At 42.4% G+C, this 12,178-nt stretch overlaps 1 protein-coding gene across 2 annotated transcripts in view; it reads right to left on the bottom strand.

Moving 5' to 3' along the window:
- COG6 (component of oligomeric golgi complex 6) overlaps positions 1-12,178 on the bottom strand; it is a 175,658-nt gene that overhangs the window by 49,688 nt on the left and 113,792 nt on the right. Inside the window, exon 20 of one of the 2 annotated variants that reach the window (XR_004346655.1) lies at positions 8,517-8,673. The gene's annotated coding sequence lies outside the window, so the exon portion shown is untranslated. Of the gene's footprint in view, positions 1-8,122; positions 8,674-12,178 lie in introns of those variants that run through there. The other variant, XR_004346656.1, reaches the window with a different exon arrangement.

The raw sequence follows: 12,178 nt of genomic DNA, 5'->3' as shown, positions 1-12,178 counted from the left end.
TGCAAGAAGCAACCAGGTAACCATTTGGGCTTAACTGCCTGTGTAATTCCAACGATCCATTTGGTTGTGGAGAGATGAGAGAAGGCTTTTTATGTTTGTTTTAGTTTTTGTTTTTTTACTCTAAATTAACTAGGGTTTTTTTGTTTTTTGTTTTGGTGCAGGGGAGGGTGTGGGGTTTTTTTAACTGATTTTTTAAAACTGTATTTCATATATTCCACTCCCTTTACCCTTCTTGCTTCTCTTCCTTCTTTCTGACTATGTCATGCTCCTTCTGTTTATAGACCAATGTTAATTTCTCTTTTGCATCTCTTCAATTTCCACTGCCACCCACAGTCATAGATGTGTCCTGATCTTATAAATGTTGCAGTTTATAAACCTACTGCCCTCTCCGGAGGTTCTCAGTGCACACTTGACACTGATCACATTGATGTATCACACCCCGAGGGACATCATGCCCCATGGCTTTTCTTTCACAGTTTTCAGTTTTCTTTCTTATGTATTTTTTTCATTCTTTCTTTTGCGGGGGACACCATAGGTTTGGGTTTTGCATTCTTTCATTTCAAGCCTCATGTGCTTTAATTCTCCAGCTAACTGGTGTTAACTGTGGCCCAGAATGTCCTCAGATTGTTCCATTTGTCCCTTGCAAACCTTTTTTATACATTACGCTATGAAGACACCCTAGGAGGTAAATTCGCTTCTATTTCCTTCATTTCACACGTGGGGAGGCTGAAAGCGGAGAGAGATTGAGTCTAGAGCACCAAACTAGAGGTAAGCAGTGATTCAAACTCCCAGCCCGTGCTTCCGGCTGTTCTCACCCAAGGGAGTCTGCTGTCTTCGTCCAAGCCCTCCATCGAGTCCCAGTGACGAGCCTTCCCTTTGTAGACCAGATTCTTCCACCTTTCACATCAGAAGATGCTTTATTCCAAAGCCCTGGGCACCCGTACCTCTCCTTCAATGTACACTGTAATGCTGGGACCACATTTGGGTCCAGATAAAATTATTCTTTCATTGGTCTTGGGTGGTTACTGTTTCATGATCCCTGACCTCCTTCCTCCCACCCCAGATCCCCAGGAGCCAAGAAAGAACATGATCACTTCTGCCCGCTATTCCTTTATTTAACCTTCGTGCCAATCAAACGCTTACCATCCATTTCAGGTCATGACAGAAGATCTTAACTGTGGCGATTAGCCACAGCTCATCAACAGCTACAAGAACCCACTGGAATTTTTCTCAGAAATCAGTGCACTCATCTGTGATGTGCTGATTGAGATAATGAGCTGCGAGATGAAAATTAAGGAATAATAGAATGGATATCTTTTTTCTTTTTCCCCTCTCACTAAGTAGCCAAAGGAAAGCAAAGGGAAAAGGAGACGGGGGAGGAAATTAGGAACTAAAGTTTATTTTCTACCACATTCCTCATTTATTTTTTTCCCACCTGAATCTGGTTAAGTCCACCTCTGTACGAGGCTTTTGCAAATTTCTACCAGTTGTGGCTTTCAGGCTGAAGAAGAATATCTTTGGAAGAACGTAACTTGAATTTGTCTTTGGCTGCTTGAGTCTTAAAAGCTACGGTGCCAACAGCTTTTCTCCAAATCTCTTTCCTTTCACTCCTCCTTTTCCAAAGGATCAACTTCAATATTGGCTTCTGTTTGGCTCCAGTACCTTGTATTAGATGTCTGAGCTTTAGTCACTGGCACGCAGACACAGCCCACAGTGCCCATTTGCCATTGTCCCCCTGGAATTCCAGAGGCATCTGAGCCCTGTCCCCCCAGGGCTCTCCACCAGGGGACCCAGTGTATTGAAGCAAATTCCCACATTGCCACATCCTGGCCCAGCCCCCATCCTCCACTCCCAAAGCAGGATGGAGTGAGGGTGAGAGACAAAGCCTGTCCTGGAGATTTTGGTCTCTGAAGGAAGAGCCCATCTCTTAGGGAGAGCAACAGAAGTGGAAATCTTCCTCTTTTTTGCTTTCTCAGTCACACAATGAACCTCAGTTACAAGACCGTAGGGTTGCAATGGAGGCTTCGGGAGATGGTGTGTGGGCATATTGTGGACGAGTAGTGCGTGCATGCGTGTGTGGGGGTGAGGTGGATGCTAGTGAAGAAGAAAGAATTTCTGGTAAATATCTCCAAAAAAGTTCTTTTTCAATTTCAGATTGCTCACATTCAAGACACTTTAAATACAGAGATGACAACACTTCCCCTAATCTTCATTGACCCTGTGGCTTATTTACTGAATTGTCTTTCATCTTAACGGGTAACTTTATGTATAGTCTACATTAAACTTTTATGGTGTTTATTGCACAAATAATTACACCACTCACCCCCGCCAATAGAAAATGCATTTTCATATACGTACATATATCAACAGCTTGAAATGATATAGATATGTATGTATATGTAATCATCAACAGCTTGAAACTAATTAAAAGTGAGGCATAAACTGATTAAATTTCACATCAAAAACCTTGCTTCCCAAATTCATTAAAAAAATATGTATATATAGTAAAATACATACATATGTATGTGCGTATGTATGTGTGTGTGAAGAGAGAGACAGAGAAAACATTAATATTTGCATGCATGTTTCTCCTTTTCTATCTAGTTCTCTGTCATTTTCTTCTTTCTTTGCCACTGACCTTCTCTGACCCAGGGAAAGACTCCACTGAAGAGACAAGGCGGTTGAGCTGTGAGGAGAAAGCCCCAGTTCAGTCCCAGTGGCCGCGCCTACCGCTCTACCCCCAACAAAGCACATGACCCGAGCACATCTCCTTAAGGCCCTGTGCCTCACTTCTATTAAAAAAAGAGCCTTATACAACTGGGTGGTGGGGAGATAATGGCAGATCACCCATGGCGTTGCAAACCCTCTCTATTGAGATCCACAGTTTCATCTTCCCTAAGGTCTTTAACATTTTAGTGTCTCTGAATTTACAGCTCATTTTACAATGGATGATGACTCATATTGAACAGCAGCCTCTTTTCTTTCTTAATGTACATGAAACAGTAGTGTTTCCTACCATGGAGGATGGCTAAATTTAATAAAATACAGTTCGGGTTAAAAGTATTTTGCAGGTTTACGCTATTATCCAAAATTCACGTGTTTTCTTGTAAATACAAGATGAACCATGGAATTAATCTCCCTGGCCCATTCTGAACAAGTAAGAGCATTCCCTGAGTGACAAAGTACCCAGCTGAACTAGAGGGAGGGACTAGATAAGTAGAAGGAAAAGTCTCTCAAACAATGTCATGCTTAGAAGAGGCCCTCACTTGGTTTCATGGTCTGCTGTCACTGTCCTGAAATTCTTAATGTTTTGAATAAGAGGCCCTGCGTGTTCATTTGACACTGGCCTAGAAAAATTATGTAGCCTGTCCTGATGGGAAGTGTATTTGGTTAAAAAAATTAAAACCTAGTCCATTCTTCTCACATTCACCTTCTGGCTGCCGGCATGAGAGACTTTCAATTTCTTAAAAAGAGTTCTGAACTTTGTAAGTACTTGAATCAGAGCATCTTCAAGCACATGGGGCTCTGTTTTCAGTCGGTATCATCTCCAGCTCACTTGGAGAGCAGCGACATACTGACCTCAGGATTTTGAAGGTTAGGAAAGGAGAAAATACTTCAAACCAAAACCTTTATCTTTTAAAATAAAAATCCTGCGGACTTCCCTGGCGGTCCAGTGGTTAAAACTCTGTGCTTCCAATGCAGGGGGCGTGGGTTCAATCCCTGGTTGGGCAACTAAGATCCCACATGCCGCAGGGCATGGCCAAAAAATAAAAAAATAAAATAAATAAAAATCCTTAAGAAAAGCACTTAAATTGTTACAATTTGAGGGAGAAATCTCCCTTAAACTTCAGAATACCTTTTCATACACCCGTGTTATATACGGCATCTCATAAAGTTTCTTTTTAAAACAGAACAGTATTAAAAATAGAGGTAGTATAAGAATCTATTCTGGTTATTTTTTTTATCTCCAGACAATATCTACACATTTTGTTTTATTGGGGACCAATATGGTCCAAGCACATGGACAAATTTCTCTGCTAAAACCAAAGTGCATAAGGGAATTAAAGCTTTGAAATTTGTCGTCTAGGGTCAAATTTGACCCAGCAACAAGTTGTGAATATGATTCTATGAAATACACGCCATAAATTCAGAATTTCTGGCTGATCTGAGTAAGAACGTTGACGAGATGAAATGAACAGACTCACTCAGAATAACATGTTGGGTCTGTAAAACTGTCATAAGCCTATAGAGATTTTGCCCAAGGAGAAGACTAAATCTTGTCACTTCTCAAGCATGTTTCAAAATCTAGTATTTCTAATGGCTTCACAGGGTGACTGGCCTGCCTGAAAGCTTTAGGAAGCAAGAAGACACGTAAAGCCTCTGGTAAAAGTCTCTGTTGCTACTGGAGCAACAAAAATTCAAACTAATGAACAAAACAAAGACAACAGTGTTAAAAATAAAAGGCAAAATTTAAAAAGGTCGTGCAAAGGCCACCCAAAATACCCAAACCCAGACATTTCTTTTATTCATGGCCCACTGCGGACAAGAACCAAAGGACACCCTTTATTACGATTAACCCCTGGGGCCCAAACCACAATGTAAAACTGAAATGAATTAGGCTGGATTTGGAAGATTTCCAAAAACAGACTCAACAATGTCTACCTTTATATCAACAATCTAGCACAATCCACATAACATTAAGAGCTTAAATTCAGTGTTTTCAATATATTATATAAACAACGCAAAAGGTAGAGGGCAAGGTGCGGGATAAAGAGGAATTTAAAATCAGGGTTCTTGGGTTCTGGTTCTTCAGGAATTTCACATTGGGTCTTTAGATGGTTCGTCTCTTATCCTCACTGGGAGTCATCTCGTGATACTTGAGACTCTTCCTTCCGCCAGAGCCATATTTCTTATGGGTGTTCCCTTTCTATAACTACATCAACCTCTAAGATTGTAGAGGTCTGCTTTAGGGGTCCAAAGTCTAGGGTACATATCTGAGTCCTTCAGTGTATTCTTCTCCAGGACAAATATAAAGAGGACATAGTCACCTTCTTCCAAAATGTCTAATGTTATATATCACCGAGCTCCTTACTTTTCTGAGTTAGAATTTAATCTAGCATCACCATTCCTCATCTTGCTTTCTCTGTTTCCTCTTAGATCTAGCAATCTCCCCAAAATGCATCATCGTACCTTGAACCTTATGGAGGGAACCGCCACCTCCATTCCTTTTACTTTTTATGAAGGTTCTGGAAGAACTGGGGTATGGAGAAGAAGGACAAGAGAAAAATAGAGGGAACAAGACTCCTGGAAACAGGTCCATTAAAAAAAAAGAGTCGCCTTTATAAAGTGGTCACTACTGTTATATAAAAAAATTCATCATTAAAAAGATTGTAGGGGACTTCCCTGGTAACGCAGCGGTTAAGAATCCGCCTGCCAATGCAGGGAACACGGGTTCAAGCCCTGGTCCGGGAAGATTCCACACGCCGCGGAGCAACTGAGCCCGGGCACCACAACTACTGAGCCCGCGTGCAACAACTACTGAAGCCCGCGCGCCTAGAGCCCGTGCTCCGCAACAAGGGAAGCCACCGCAATGAGAAGCCCACGCGCTGCAATGAAGAGTAGCCTCCGCTCGCCGCACCTAGAGAAGAGCCCGCGCACGGCAACGAAGACCCAACGTGGACGAAAATTAATTAATTAATTATTAAAAGTGTAATACATATTAGGGGCCATATAACTGTAGAACTTTTAACACTTTCCGTTTTAAGGCAAGAGGAAAATAATGTTTGAGAGCCAAAAATTTAGAAAAATTGGTCTTAATGAATAAGTGCCCCAAACCATATTGTATTTCAGCAGTTCTCTGCCAGGAGCGATACTGCTCTGCACCCTTACCCCAGTGGGCGTTTGGTAATGTCTGGAGACATTTTTGGTTGTCACAGCTAAGGGGGCGCTACTGACATCTGGTGGGTGCTAGCCAGGGACGCTGCTAAATCTTGTTTAATGCACAGGGCAGCCCCCATGACTAAGAATGATGTGGCCCCAAATGTCAGCACTGCCAAGGTTGAGAAACCCTGCTCTATGTTCCTGACAGACGAGCAACAGAAAGAGGAGGAGCTGACTCATTAGGAATGGGCTTCACAGTCCTTAAAACGGGTGGTTTCAACTCCAGAGGAGTTGGCTGCTCGGGGCTGGACTTACGGACACAGACATCCAGAGCCCAGTCTGCCTGCGCCTCTCTCCTTCACTCTTTGTCTCCCTAACTACACGAGTTTCTAGAGCCTCCATCTTCCCCATCAATAGGACACACTCTGCCCCCTGTCTACGACTTTGGCTCAAAGAGTGTCAAGAGGCAGACACTCTAATCATAAACACCTGGGAGCAGATTCTAAAACCGTTCCAAGTAGAATCTGAAACCGGACAAAGTCCTTTGTTGGTTTCATTTCACATGAAAATTAGAGTTTGAGGCGGTTGAGTTTATACCACTGATTTGTAAAAACTTTCAACAAGAATGCTGCCTTCCTCACTTTAACTTTTAACAATCACCCCCGCAGTGTTTTGGTTCTTTTGTACACATTTACTACCATCATACTTCTGCTTCTGTTTCTTTCTCCAATGTAATGTGGGGGAAAGACTTCTGTGGACGTTCCTACTGGTAATATTTGCATTTTTGAACATTATCTGAATGACACCATGTTCCTCACACAATTGAAATCACAGAGACTTGCAGGTGGAAATCAGGATAGTTTCATACAGACAGAAATTATTACGCTGAGCAGGAAACCATAGTAATGGCACTCTAAAGTAGAAAAGAAATCAGCTGTAGAAGGACAATAAGAAGCAAACATTTATCTAAAACAAACAAAAAAAATTAATTTAGAGTTCTATTATTCTACTGGAGCCATTTGTATTTTTCTTTTGTTTTTTTAAATAACAACAATGGTATTGAGTACATAGTATTGTTGTTTTTTAATTAATTAATTTATTTATTTATTTTCGGCTGTGCTGGGACTTTGTTGCTGTGCTCGGGCTTTCTATAGTTATGGCAGTGAGGGCTACTTTTCATTGTGGTGCGCAGACTTCTCATTGTGGTGGCTTCTCTTGTTGCAGAGCACGGGCTCTAGGCACACGGGCTTCAGGAGTTGTGGCTTGCAGGCTCAGTAGTTGTGGCTCGCGGGCTCTAGAGCGCAGGCTCGGTAGGTGTGGTGCACGGGCTTAGTTGCTCCAACGCACGTGGGATCTTCCCAGACCAGGGCTCGAAACCGTGTCCCCTGCATTGGCAGGTGGATTCTTAACCACTGCGCCACCAGGGAAGTCCCTGTATTTTTCTTGTATACAAATGTATGTTTGTTTATACATGCGTGGATATATATGCATGCAGACTATATATATATATACATATATATATATATATATACATACACACACATATATATTCCTCTTGAAACTTTAATATTTCCGTACTAAAGCAGTGTTCCCTAAAGATTATGTTTTCTTTTCTGTCAGCCCAGAACCCAAAGCAGGTAGTACAGTCGACCCTTGAACAACACAGGTCCTTTTACATGTGGATTTTTTTCTGTGGTAAATACTATAGTAGTTGGTTGAATCTGAGGATATGTAACTGTGGATATGGAGGGTAGACTATAAATTATACGTGGATTTTCGACTGCACGGGTGCTGGTGTCCCAACCCCTGAATTCTTCAAAGGTCAACTGTATAAGTAATCAATTCTCAAGTTTCTGCTGTCTCCCTTAATCAATATCAATAATAAATGAAGTAACTCTGTCCAAAAGAAAAAAAGAAAATACAAGAGATGAAAAGAAATAGCTGTGAGAAGGGAGTGATGTCCAATAGGACCTGATACTAAAGAAAAGGCCACAGGGCTTCCCTGGTGGTGCAGCGGTTGAGAGTCCACCTGCCGATGCAGGGGACATGGGTTCGTGCCCCAGTCCGGGAAGATCCCACATGCCGCGGAGCGGCTGGGCCCATGAGCCATGGCCGCTGAGCCTGCACATCCGGAGCCTGTGCTCCGCAACGGGAGAGGCCACAACAGTGAGAGAGGCCCGCGTACCACACACACACACACACGAAAAAGGCCACAAAGTCATAGGGAAAAGTTTTCTAGCATAGATTTCAAAATATCTGTATTTTACTTCGGCTTCCCCGCCCCTTTCTTTTTTTCTTTTTTCTTGGACGAGCCACTTCTTTGAGTCTTAATTTCCTCCCTTGTAAAGCAGGATAAGTGAATATATGTGAAAGTGCTTTGAAAGAGCAACGCACACCCACCAGGTTACATTCAACAACCTGAGATTATTGGAAGAATATGAACGCATGCCTACTGAGTCTCATAGCCAGCCTTAAAATGCTCTTTGCCTGCCAAACTCCATTTCACAAAATCAGCATTTCCATTTTAATGGGAAGGGCGCGTCCAATTCCAATTTTGAGGACTCTCATCCAACTACCTTACAAGCCCCAGAGGCATCAGCCACTGGGGGTGGAGCATTAGGGGGGGTGACAGATACCTGGAGTGTGGTGGCAGAAACAGCTCTCTCCTGGCACAGACCAAGACCAGCAGGACCTGTGGGTCCTCCCCAGACGCTGTCATCTGCAACTTATCTTCTCAAGAAACACAAGGCGCAGACGTCCTTCCTCAGTGGTGACCTCTGGGTGGCAGGGGCGCTGTGTAAGAAGCAGAGGCAACAGAGGGCTCAGGGGCTTCCGATGGGGAGCCTTGGAACTTTGTTAGACTCTGTCACTTGGTCTGGGGGGCGTGGTTTCATATAAAGAATGTGGCCATTGAAGTGGCCTAGGGAAAACTCCCTAACCTCGCTGAGACATGAGGTGCCCTGCCTTGGACAGGCAGCTCTTCAGAAGGACTGAAGGTGACAGCGGACGTACAGCCCCCGGATCGTGCTGATCACCTGGGGACACCCCAGCCAACGCTGGGCTTGGGCTACTTCATCCGCATCTTCCCCTTATGCACTAAGCTCGTTTTAAAAGGACGTGTCTCAGGGAACAGGGCGGCTCATGTACTAGGCCCGCTCTCCATGAAGGCTTGCGGAGGCAGGAGGAGGAGGTGGGTGTGAACTTCCTGGGATAAAGTGAGTGGTGATGGGTGAAGACAACTGAATCTTCCCTGGTGGCTACAAGGAACGTAGGGAGAATGGGCTGAGCCTGAGGAAGCGCCCCGCACGTAGCACTATATCCTGCTGGGGGAAACCTGGGATGCCTAGAGCCCACACCCATGTCTCTATGTACATGCTGCCCAGGACTTTCTTCCACTTCCTTCTTCCTCCTTTGCTCTACCATGTAGCCTTTCTGTGCTTGTCAAAGGACAGGTTGGGAAAAAATGAAAGTGTGGTGAAACTCCAACTAACCCACTAGTCCAATGACTCCCTGCTCAGTTAAAAAGATTTACTGAGTCAGGAAGGTCAACTAGTGGCCATTTTTTTTTTAAGTTATGTATAGATATTCTTCATCAATGTTTTCTCTAACCCTCTTTACATCAGAAAAACAAAAGCTGGTTTTATTCCTTTCCACACAAAGCATCTGTAACAAAGCAAAAGGAGGATTTCAAATGACAGTTTCACCGTGGGGAGTGGCGGGTCTTTCCAGAACATTTAGCTTTTACGGACAAAACCCACTGAAGGTAAAACACATGAGGGCTTAGATACATAAAGTTGCCAGCATCGAGAAAAAGGCGCCGGCTCATAGTATCTGTGCTTATTTGCGGTATTAACGTAATTTATTGTAACTTTCATAAATATGCCAGCCTTGTGAACTGTCTTCATTTCACTGTAGAAACCATATTGAGTCATCTGCTATCTTGGTGCAGGGTTTTCTTTTCTCTTTTCATATTTATAGATTTGTCCTCCTGGAAAATATCAAGGTCAGTGTCTGCCATCTGTTGCAAAATGTAGGAGATTTAACTGAAGGTGATGTTGACGATGCATGCATTCAAAGGTAGATCTGGGTCTTAAGTATTTATTTAAAAACTGAAGACACTTAGATGGGAACACATACAAAGGGACAAAGTAAACAAAACAAAAAAATGGAAAATGAAATCTGAAATATGTTTTCTTAACTCTCAGTGCCATGCTGTCTCAGGCGGAAGGATCTAATCTCTGCAAACACTGGTTTTTGGTTAATAATAACAGTCTAGGGCTTCCCTGGTGGCGCAGTGGTTGAGAGTCCGCCTGCCGATGCAGGGGATACGGGTTCGTGCCCCAGTCTGGGAAGATCCCACATGCCGCGGAGCGGCTGGGCCCGTGAGCCATGGCCGCTGAGCCTGCGCATCCGGAGCCTGTGCTCCGCAACGGGAGAGGCCACAACAGTGAGAGGCCCACGTATCGCAAATAATAATAATAACAGTCTAAGATGAAAATTATGAAGGTAGCATAATAGCTAAAAAGTTAAGTTTTCAAACAAATAGAGGTTTTTATTTAGTTGCTGTTTTGTTCTTCTGGGGATCTACTTTTAAAAAAAAAATTTAAAGACCAGAAATAGCAAATCCAACTCCAAAGGTATTCTGAAATGAAACAAAAAGTCAGGGAAAGTTAAGACTATGGACAATTTACAAAGCCGCTTTTTATACAGTTGGGTTATAGCTCTGGAGTTCCATTGATTTCCTGGGCACAGCAGGGAGCAAAGGATTGAACCCAGGAGGTAAACATGGGAAGAAAACATCAGTGAACGGTATTCAGCAACTGTCTTGTTCATTTTACAAAAACATGTAGTGGAACACAGTCTTCAAGTCAGAAATCAGATTCACTAAAACCTACAAGATAGAGATGATGGACAGAGGTTGAGGCATAACGACAACGGGGTGATGGAACAACTAAGAAAGAACTGCCTTGGAGGCTAGAAGTAAATGGAGAAGTTCTGAGGAAAACCGAACCACAATTTAGCTAAGGGCAAAAATAAAGACATTCTGGAACACACGGGGACCCAGAAGATTAAATACCCATGCATCCTTTCATAGAGAATATTATCCACCTAAACAAGGGAATAAATCAAGAAATAGATTAAGGAAGCAGTGGCCCCAACAACAGAGCTGGGCAGGGAAATCCCTGGATGACCACTGAGTCTCTGGAGATCATTAATGCATCCACATTAGAGAAAAGAAAGGAGGCCCCCAGGAGCAAGTTTTCCAGGAAAAAAAGCAAATTTGATGGGTCGTCTGATCTAATAAAGCTCTTTCTTTCTAAGATTTGACTCTTTTCTGGCATTATTAATTTTTGTGGTAAAATATACATAACAAATTGTACCATTTTAGCCATTTTTAAGTGTACACTTCTGTTGCAATAAGTACATTCACGTTATTGTGCAACCATCAATCACCATCCATCTCCAATACTTCATCTTCTCCAACTGAAACTTTCTACCCATTAATCACTAACTCACCATTGACTCTTCCCTCAGACCGGAGTAACCACCATTCTACTTTCTGTCCCTAAGAGTTTGACTACTCTAGGTACCACACAAAAGTGGAATCATATACAAATTTGTCCTTTTGTGTCTGGCTTATTTCACGTAGCAAAATGTCTTCAAGATTCATCCATGTTGTAGCATGCGTCAAAATTTCCTTCCTTTTTAAGGCTGAATAATATTCCATTGTATGCATATACCACATTTTGTTCATCCATTCATCCATTGAAAGACACGTGTTGTTTCCACTTTTTGGTTATTGTGAATAGTGCTGCTATGAACATCTGTTCGAGTCCCTGATTTCATTTCTTTTGCATATATATCAGAAATGGAATTACTGGACCATATGGTAATTCTATGTTTAATTTTTTGAGGAATCACCATACTGTTTTCCATGACAGATCCACTCTTAACATTCCCACCAGCAATGCACAAGGGTTCCAACTACTCCAAAAGCTTGTCAACACTTGTTATTTTCTGTTTTCTCAATAATAGCCAACCTAATGGGTATTAAGTGGTATCTCATTGTGGTTCTGATTTGCATTTGCCTAATGATTAGTGATGTTGACCATCTTTTCATGTGCTTATTGGCCATTTGCATATATCTTCTTTGGAGTGATGTCTATTTAAGTCCTGTGCCCATTTTTTAATTGGGTTGTTTTATGTTGTTATTGTTGAGTTGTGAGAATTCTTTATATATCCTCTGTAAAAATCCTTTATCAGATATTTGATTTGCAAATATTTTCTCCCATTCTGT

The sequence above is a fragment of the Phocoena sinus genome, chromosome 18 (genome assembly GCF_008692025.1).
Source record: "Phocoena sinus isolate mPhoSin1 chromosome 18, mPhoSin1.pri, whole genome shotgun sequence".
In the NCBI taxonomy this organism is placed as follows: Eukaryota; Metazoa; Chordata; class Mammalia; order Artiodactyla; family Phocoenidae; genus Phocoena; species Phocoena sinus.
Note: the sequence above shows the minus strand (reverse complement) of the source record. Positions and strands in the feature narration are given on the sequence as shown.